The sequence below is a fragment of the Palaemon carinicauda genome, chromosome 33 (assembly GCF_036898095.1).
Source record: "Palaemon carinicauda isolate YSFRI2023 chromosome 33, ASM3689809v2, whole genome shotgun sequence".
NCBI lineage: Eukaryota > Metazoa > Arthropoda > Malacostraca > Decapoda > Palaemonidae > Palaemon > Palaemon carinicauda.
The window spans coordinates 66,251,525-66,261,779 of NC_090757.1; the positions used below are offsets into that span (position 1 = coordinate 66,251,525).

A 10,255-nucleotide genomic window follows, 5' to 3' on the forward strand; every position below is an offset into this window, starting at 1 on the left:
CTCTGTCAGCGAATTCAGTGTCTCTGAACCTCTATGCCATAGGGTCGGCAAGAGTTTGCCCGTTTGGGCAGAATGATCCATCCCTTAGGAGAAGGTCCTCCATAGGATCGTTGACGGCTTCACCCCCGGCTTCTTCAGTCGATCCTTTCTTGTAAGGAAGTATCTGAGACGGGAGTTTCGTAGTCGACCTCTCACCCCTGATCAAGTTTGTCGAACAAACTTCGTCCAGCATGGAACAGCAGAATCGATCAGACTGGTAACGAGGCGACAGGACTCCTTAGGCCCTGGATCGGAAGGACGGGTACTTTCAGTTTCCATTCCATCCATCTTCCATGAAGCTTGTGGAATTCAGCCTAGACTACAGATATTCCTGCTTAAGATGCAGGGTGGCGATCCCGCCGTGGCATCGCAGGTTTTTTTCCCCAAAGAACTCTCCCTGCTTTCCTCATGGCCGCTCAGGTGCAGGCTTCCACCTCCTTCGCCTTTTGGAGGTCTGGTCAACTCCGGTAGGCTCGGGTTCGACCTTCTTCAGCGCCGGGACAAGCTTCCGGAGGCTTACCATGAGTGGGGGTTGATGGTATTTTGCTAGGAGCCTTTTCTTCTTCTGCCTCAACATCTGGAGTATCTAGCCATGATATTGAGTCAACGGCCTTACCACGTTGGAAACCCCGCTTCTCGTCCGTCCAGCGAGGTTAAGCAACGTCGGGTCTGGTCGGTACTTGGATGGGTGACCGCCTGGGGACGCCAGATTCTGTTGCCGCCTCCTCCGAGCCTTCCCTTCAGTTGACTGTGGCAAGGCTGAGGAGAGTCGCAGTACCTGTTCTCAGTCAAGCAGAGCTTTCAGCCCTACCTTGGAACGTTTCCTAGTTCTCTTTTCCTCATTGACCCGTCCTAAGTTCCGAACGGTCGCCTCAGGATAAGTTCCCTGTGGGGCGGCCCAAGTTCTGGTGGTTTCAAAGCAACGATTAACCGGACTTTCTGGCCCCTATGGGACCAGAGGAACGAGTAGACCTGCAATGGGTGTTGACCTATGGAACCTCTTGAGGGGAGTGGATATGCTCGTCCTTTCCCCACATTTTTTATGCTGTTCTCGGACTCGTCAAAGAAAAGGGGGGGGGGGGGGGGGGCGCATGTTCTGGTCCAGGCCTATGGTCAGGACCTGAAGGATACCTCTCCATCATTCAGGCAGGCTTAGGGGCCGTAGTCTGGTCCCCCTACAGATCCTACAGCTCCTGCCGAGTCACCCTGTGCGCGTCGATTTCATGGCTCTGGCGTGTTCTAACCAGCAGGGGACGCATTTTCACACCTTCGCATCTTGCAGTAGAGATACTGAGATGATTTGAGATCCTCTCAATACCACCATCGGCTCTCTCATTCCGGGCAGAAGAATGTTCTCTCCGACTATCGGAGCAGAGCCTCGTAGAGAGAGTGTACCTGGGGGTCTTTGGCCTTGAGTAACCAGCAAGTCCTGGTCTGGGGGACCTGATCGCGACAGCTTGGAACCTCAAGCTTCCGCTGTTCTTCCCCCCAGTCTCAGACCCCGAGACTCTGGCAAGATGCATTCCGGTGATGGTGGGACAACATCGACGCCTGCGTCTTCCCTCCTTTGTTGTCTGTTGGGAATGGGTCTCAACAAGACCAGGTTGTCGGTCAACCTTTCAATGGCCCTGAGGGCTCCACTGGGACTATGCGCAGAATGGTTTCCAAACCCTCTGCTTCCCCTAACGGAACTCCCGGGAGAGCTTCTCCCACGGCACAGGCTACTCGAACAACCAAACTGCAACATCTTTCACGAGCCGGGGCGTCGCTTCGGCTTCATGCCTGGAGACACTACGCCTCCTCCTCAAGAAGAGACAACCCGCTACAGTCGCGGGACGGAGGTCGCGTCATCTGCGATAGTCATCTGCAGGGGTCTTCCAGGCGAAGTGGAGAGTCTTCGGTGGTTGGTGTCGTGGGAGATATACCTCTTCCCTTGAGGCCTCTTCTCCAGCAATAACGAACTTATTGCCTTTCGGCGGGAGGAAACTCCTTTCCGCTCTCGGCAATGAAGCCTGTCGCTCAGCCTTTCCCTGACCTTCAGGCTTAAAGGAATAACTTTTTCCTTCCCGCTGGACCTTTCCTCGCTCATGCGAAGCTGCGAACGTCCCTGCCCTAGTCGGAGTGAGACCTCCAACTTGGAGCATGGCTCCGACTTTTTAGTCCCTTAAGAGATCTTCTCAAGACCCTTTACGTCAGGCCTCTGATCGTATTCCGTCTTGGGGCTCCTGCTCACTCTGGCCGCGGCCAGTGTGTAAGCAATCTTCTTGGTCTCGTACGACTCCGCCCTTTCTAAGGAATGGGGGAAGGCAACATTAATGTTCGCTCCTGAGTTGTTGGCTAGACTCAGAATCTTGGGGTCCCGGCCCTTCGGTCCAATTCCTTCAAGATTTCGAGTCACCATTCTGTATCTGATGTCCCAAAACCTTCTCCTTCTTGCCAGTAAAGGAATCGAGAGGTTACCTTTGGGAACAGCTGCAGTTTGTCCTCAGTTGCAGCCGGTTTGGGAGCACAAGGAGGACACGGGGGAGAGTCACCAGTATACCTCTTCAGCTCGGACTCAAGGACATTCATCTCGACCTGACTCCAGACCCTCCCCCGTCACTTCGCCCTACAGCACGATGTCGGATACATCACAACGTCCCTCGCCTTCGAGTAATACTACTCTGTGACGCAGGTACTACAAGCTGGAGTCTGGAAGCGTCTAATGACCTTCGCAGCCCGCTTCCTGCAGGGCGTGACCCACAGGAGTTTCGATACGTTTTCTATCGCTCTATGGTGGCTACACAACAGCTGGTCTAACCTCAGGCTCCTTTTTGGACAGGTAGCAGAAGGTTGAGGGCATTGTTATCAGGTTTTAGTCTGCATGAACGAAAGAAGTATGTCTGGCCCTTACTTCTTTTTTCATCATCCCCTCTACTGGGAAGCAGCATCCTGGTCTCTGCATAGCTGACCTCAAACCTCTGCAGGTAAACCATGTTTCCTTGTGTTCCGAGTATTGAGTCAATACTGTCGCGTCCCCCATACCCTGACGAGGTGGTATTGGGAACGTCCTAACCCAGAGTTCCTTCTGGAACTCCAGGTCAACTGCCTAGGACGGGTCACACTTCTTCTTTCACACACAAGCTTATGTAGGCACACGATTCCTTGCGGAGCAAGGAACTTGTGAGGTGCCAAAGCCAGTATGGCTGGGGACTTTCCACCCTACCTAAGGGGTAAGTCACCCAATATAAAAAGCGTGGTTTGTATTTCGGTTACGGAACAAATGACAAATTCGAAGATAATTTGTATTTTTCCTAACCATACAAACCTTAGCTATTTACATATATTTTCCCACCAGCCCTGTCCCCCAAGACAAGTCCTACCTCTAAGTGAAAGTGAGCTTCACCGGTGTGTAAGGGGGGTGGGGGGGTAGCTAGCTACCACTCCCCTACCCCCCGCTAAAAAGCGCGGAGGTAATACACCCTCGATAAATTCTAATGGCTCGCCATTTCAGCTACGCTAAAAGGTAAACCCAATGTAAATAGTTAAGGTTTGTATGGTTAGGAAAAATACAAATTATCTTCGAATTTGTCATATTTGAAAAAGGGTACAGAACCTAACAAACCCACCTAACCTAGCCTAGTAGTTCCCAGGTCACAACCCCTAGCCGGGGGTCAAGCCCTCAGACCCCCTTCCTAGGTCACTATATGGGATTATTTAACACTTTTTAGATTTTAAAATCTAACCTAACCTAGTAGTTCCCAGATCACAAACCCTAGCCAGGGTCAAGCCCCCCAGGTCTCTAAATGTGATTATTTAATACTTTTTAGATTTTAAAATGGCACAGATCCTGACAAACCAACCTAACCTAACCTAACCTAGTATTTCCCAGGTCACAACTCCTATCCGTGGGCCAAGCCCTGGTTTCCACTGGGTGTCCCCCATTACTGTACGATAGATATATTAGGGTATATCTTATTAACTATTTAATTGCTATGGAAATAAGGTCATTGCCAAAAAAAAACAGGAGTTTTTCAATATATACCCCATTTATTATTAGTAAAGCTTGCCCCTTGTTTTACTATGTTAATACCAAACCATTTTTATTTTACGATAAGCGTTTTTGACGTAAATCTAACCTCTGTTAAAGGCAGGCAACAAATTGCCATATAATTAGGCAGTTGTTCCGTAACTGGAATACAAACCACGCTATTTAAAGTGGGTAATTACTTTCGCGTAGCTGAAAGGACGAGCCATAAAATTTTAACGAGGGATTATTACCCCACCGCTAGTTAGCGGGGGGGGGAAGAGGAGGGGGGGAGTAGGGAGGGTAGTTAGCTACCCTCCCCCCTCACACACCTAAATTGTAGCTCCACTTTTACTTTGGCTCGGGTGGTGATCGGACGTGTCCGCTCTCACCCTCGCCTCTTTGACAGCCATTAATCATTGCTTTTTCTTTCTTTTTCTCAGAGTCTTGTAAAGTTGGCGTCTACAATGCAGAAGTGCCTTGGGTTACCTGACCGCCCTTGTGGGACCTTCATATTTTCCATCGAGACGGATCCTCACACTTTATGCCCTTATTGTAGGGGTCAGCGGTGTGAACGTGATAATGTTTGTATGGAATGTAGGAAGTGGCCTACCTCCCAGTGGGAGAAGTTTTCTCGGCGCCGGAAGAAGAAGTCGAGATGGGATATTTCTCTTTCAAAGGTTTCTTTGAAGAAGGACTATCCTAAGGACTCTTCTTCCGTAGCCCAAACCTCCTCTGAAGCTCCCACTCGGTCGGCTTCTCTTGAGAGGCCGTCAAGTGGTAGCGTAGGCCGTACTGTTGTTGACCGATCTCGGGGTTTGGGACAGGGAGTTGCCTCCCATAGCGAGGCAGCTCCTCCTCCTACCCCGGGGGAGGATTTAATTATTTCTCCTGTTAATAATGATCTTTTGCAGCTTTGGGCTTCCTTGGGGCTTCAGGGTTCACCCTCCAAGGAAGCCCTGTTTGACTTGATCAGGTTGGGAGCAGCTGTCAAACAGTCACCGGCGGTAGCAGAGGTTGACCCTCTGTCTATTGTCGAGGCTGTTGTGGCAGACGCTTCCAATGAGAGTGTTCAAACCCCTGCTCCTTTTGTAGCTGAAGGCTTAGCTCCCCCATCCGAACATCCTTCGTGGGAGGATCTAAATTCAATGATCTCTCCTGTGGGTGATTCTCCCCCCGGGGGAGTTCACTGACAGAGACTCCTCTTCGGAGGACTGCCGATGGTTTGCCTGCTGCTCCCAGAGGACGCATCCGACGTAAGGCTCGCTTTACTCTTCGTTGCCGAGGTCTTCCTTCTCCTCACAAGGGTGTTAGGAGGCGCCTCTTCGTATCTTCATCCTCGCAGTCCCCTCAGAGGAACCTCGTCCTTCAGCTACCGTTCCTGCTACTTCCTTGGACCTGGACCTCTCCGCAGATCATTCGCGATCTCCTACGCCTGCCAGACCTGCTGACCTGCCTTCACCTTTCCCGGCTGCTGACGCACTGTGGGCGCCCACACATCCCGTTTTCAAACGGGCACCGGTCCCTTCGGGGCAAAAGGGGCTTTCACACATTGTGTGTAAGTCCCTTAAGCACCAGGTTTCCCCTGTGCGCCAATGTTCGCCTGCATGCCTGCGCACTACTGCGCGCAAGCGCTCACCGGTTGCTGCCTTATCTCGCCAGCACTCTCCTGCACGCTCACGATCTCCTGTTCGCCCTGCAGTTCCAGAGACTACGCGCCCACGATCTCCTGCTCGCCAACGTACCTGTGCGCGCCCTCGGCCTGATACACGTCATGGACGCCCTCGGTCCCCTGCTCGTCAGCGATCTCCTGCTCGTAAGATGGACTGTATAGCCCATAACTCCGGCAAGGCTAACCTGAATTAATTGCGCTGGGTTAAGCCACTGTATCACGAATGTAAGTCTACTTTGGCTTTTGTCCTTTATTGTTGCATTTTGATATTTTTTTATATTAAGTAGGTATAAAACGAGAGAATTTAAGACAAACTATCGGTAAATTTACAGAAAAACACGGAATATATGTACTAGAAATATTAAATTTAATTACAATAAATGATGTGCTTTCCACGAATTTGACTATTATTTCCACCAAGTAAGCTGTTCTACCATTATGGAATCCCCCCCCCCTTTTATTGAAGGACATAGGTGGGAACCTGGGATTTAGGGCGTGGAAAAAAAGGACAAAACACGATTATTTAAGTTTTGAGATTTGCTAAAGGGTATAGAACCTAACAAACCCACCTAACCTAGCCTAGTAGTTCCCAGGTCACAACCCCTAGCCGGGGGTCAAGCCCTCAGACCCCCTTCCTAGGTCACTATATGTGATAATTTAACACTTTTTAGATTTTAAAATCTAACGTAACCTAGTAGTTCCCAGGTCACAAACCCTAGCCAGGGTCAAGCCCCCATACCTCCCTTCCCAGGTCTCTAAATGTGATTATTTAATACTTTTTAGATTTTAAAATGGTACAGATCCTGACAAACCAACCTAACCTAACCTAGTAGTTCCAAGGTCACAACCCCTAGCCAGGGGCCAAGCCCTGGTTTCCACTGGGTGTCCCCCATTACTGTAGGATATATTAGGGTACATCTTATTAACTATCTAATTGCTATGGAAATAAGGTCATTGCCGAAAAAAACAGGAGTTTTTCAATATATACCCCATTTATTATTAGTAAAGCTTGTCCCTTGTTTTACTATGTTAATACCAAACAATTTTTATTTTACGATAAGTGTTTTTGACGTAAATCTAACCTCTGTTAAAGGCAGGCAACAAATTGCCATTTTATTAGGCAGTTGTTCCATAACTGGAATACAAACCACTCTATTTAAAGTGGGTAATTACTTTCGGGTAGCTGAAAGGACGAGCCATAAAATTTTAACGAGGGATTATTACCCCACCGCTAGTCAGCGGGAGGGGGGAGGGGAGGTAGAGTAGTTAGTTACCCTCCCCCCTCACACACCTGTGTTGTAGCTCCACTTTTACTTAGGCTCGGGTGGTGATCGGACGTGTCCGCTTTCACCCTCGCCTCTTTGACAGCCATTAATCATTGCTTTTTCTTTCTTTTTCTCATTCTTGTGCAGTTGGCGTCTACAATGCGGAAGTGCCCTGGATTACCTGACTACCCTTGTGGGACCTTCATGTTTTCCATCGAGACGGATCCTCACACCTTATGCCCTTATTGTAGGGTCAGTAGTGGCCTACCTCCCAGTGGGAGAGGTTTTCTCCGCGCCGGAAGAAGAAGTCGAGATGGGATATTTCTCTTTCAAAGGTTTCTTTGAAGAAGGAAAATCCTAAGGACTCTTCTTCCGTAGCCCAAACCTCCTCCGAAGCTTCCACTCGGTCGGCCTCTCGTGAGAGGCCGTTGAGTGGTAGCGTAGGCCGTACTGTTGTTGACCGATCTCGGGGTTTGGGAGAGGGAATTGCCTCCCATAGCGAGGCAGCTTCTCCTCCTCCCCCAGGGGAGGATTTGATTATTTCTCCTGTTAATAATGATCTTTTGCAGCTTTGGGCTTCCTTGGGGGTTCAGGGTTTGCCCTCCAAGGAAGCCCTGTTTGACATGATCAGGTTGGGAGCAGCTGTCAAACAGTCACCGGCGGTAGCAGAGGTTGACCCTCTTGTCTATTGTCGAGGCTGTTGTGGCAGACGCTTCCAATGAGAGTGTTCAAACCCCTGCTCCTGTTGTAGCTGAAGGCTTAGCTCCCCCCTCCGAACATCCGATTCTCCCCCCCCCCGGGGGAGTTCACTGACAGAGACTCCTCTTCGGAGGACTGCCGATGGTTGGCCTGCTGCTCCCAGAGGACGCATCCGACGTAAGGCTCGCCTTACTCTTCGTTGCTGAGGTCTTCCTTCTCCTCACAAGGGTGTTAAGAGGCGCCTCTTCGGATCTTCATCCTCGCAGTCCCCCGCAGAGGAACATCGTCCTTCAGCTACTCTTCCTGCTACTTCCTTGGACCTGGACCTCTCCGCAGATCGTTCGTGATCTCCTACGCCTGCCAGACCTGCTGAACTGCCTTCACATTTCCTGGCTTTTGACGCGTTGTGGGCGCCCACACATCCCGTTTTCAAACGGGCACCGGTCCCTTCGGGGCAAAAGGGGCTTTCACACATTGTGTGTAAGTCCCTTAAGCGCCAGGTTTCCCCTGTGCGCCAACGTTCGCCTGGGCGCCAGCGCACAACTGCGAGCAAGCGCTCACCGGTTGCTGCCTCATCTCGTCAGCGCTCTCCTGCATGCCCATGATCTCCTGTTCGCCCTCCAGTTCCAGAGACTACGCGCCCACAATCTCCTGCTCGCCAACGGACCTCTGCGCACCCTCGGCCAGATACACGTCATGGACGCCCTCGGTCTCCTGCTCGTCAGCGATCTCCTGCTCGCCAGCGCTCTCTTGCTCGCCAACGCTCGCCTGCTCGCCAACGCTTGCCTGCTCATCATCGCTCGCCTGCTCGCCCTCGATCTTCAGATCAGGGCTCCAAGAAGAAAGCTTCCTCTCCTGCTCGCCAGCGCTTTCCTCCACAATCGCCGACTCGCCATCAGACCTCGCCTGCTCGCCATCCCTTTCCTACGCGCCATCGCCCGAGCGCCCACGCGCTCTCCATCACGCGCCCACGCGCTCTCCATCACACGCCCACGCGCTCTCCATCACGCGCTCTCCATCACGCGCCCAGGCACTCTTCATCAAGCGCCCACGCGCCCAGTGCCAGAACTTTGGTTCCTGATGAGGGCCCTTCTGCGCACCCGCGCGCCCACTGCCAGAACTTTGGTTCCTGACGAGGGCCCTTCTACGCGCCCGCGCGCTAGGGATATTCGCCCTGCACGCACGCGCCCTACGGCTTCGCCCTTACGGGCCCCCTCGCCTACGCGCCCCCTCGCCTACACGCCACCGCTCGCCTACGCGCCACCGCTCGCCTACGCGCCATCGCTCACCTGTGCGCCATCGCTCCCTGCGCGCTCACACTTGCCTGCGCACCATTGCTCGCCTGCTCGCTCGCCTGCTTGCTCGCTCGCCATCACTCGCCCACGCGCCATCGCTCGCCCGCTCGCCATCGCTCGCCCGCTCGCCCGCTCGCCCGCTCGCCATCGCTCGCCCGCGCGCGAGCAATGGCCCCCTGAGCTAGGCAATGGCCTCCAGTACGATGCCCAGCGCGAACCACAGCACGTACCCACACAGAATCTGGCAGTACGCGTCAGGTCATCTTCATCGCGTCCCCCCCCCCCCCCGTAAGCGCAGGATAGCGCGCCTAAAGGAGGGAGGAAAATCTGCGGACAGGTCCTGGATCTTCTCTACAGCTTCTTCTTTTCAGGTAGACCCAGTTGTAGTTTCCACTCCTAGGGATAATACGATCCCCTTCCCTCCAGAGGGTGTCTCTGACAGCGCTGCTGACAGTCGGCTGCCCTGGTTTGGGCCCTTGATCAGAGCGGTTGCGCAGGCTTTCAAGCCCGCTTTCTCTGAACTAGGCCTCAAATCAGCGGCTATCTCGGCCCCCCTGAAGAGGAAGAGAGGAGTGGACAACGTGGTTACTTCTCCAAGGGCGAAACTGGTTCCTTGGAAGCCGTCGAGGAAGGCTCCCTCCCCTCCCCAGACTTTCTCTCCATCCCCCGTGGACGAGGGTTTTCCGTCCTCGTGATTCTCGTGAGGTGAGGCGTTCCCCCATCGCACCAATGGCAGAAACCCCACCTCACGCTGAGAAGTCTCCTCAGGTGGAGGCGGAGAAGAGCCCCCCACCATCTTTGTTGGAATCCTGCATCTCTCCCAGGAGGGAGTCGAAGGACTCCAAGACGGTCCCGAAATCTTCTTCGAGGATCAGACCAGAACCAGCTAAGCCCACGGAGAACGTCCACGAGTCCCCCCAAGAAGAGCCTTGGGGACTGGAGACCTTGCTGCTAGTCCATCAGGAGGAGAGCCGCAGGAGTCAGAGTATGCCTTTTGGCAAGTTTTGGCTCTGATGAGGAACCGTAACGGATTTTCGGATCCGGAGATTCCTCCTCGAGAGGGCAAGGACACGGTTCTGGACCGAGTCTTTGGTACTCAAAAATCCCCTAAAACCAGCGCCGCTTTACCCTGGTCCCAGGAGGTCAAGAGTGCCAGAGATAAGGTCGAGAGCCAGCTCTCCGAGCTAGCCTCCTCCAACCGTTCCAGCGCCGGAAACAAACTCCTCCCACCTCCTCGTGTCCATCAAAGGAGGTACTTTGAAATTATCAAGGAGTCCTG

General features: G+C 52.7%; 1 pseudogene; it reads left to right on the top strand.

Moving 5' to 3' along the window:
• The first annotated feature begins 641 nt into the window (after positions 1-641).
• On the top strand, positions 642-760 carry LOC137626359 (5S ribosomal RNA; annotated as a pseudogene).
• Positions 761-10,255: the final 9,495 nt, after the last annotated feature.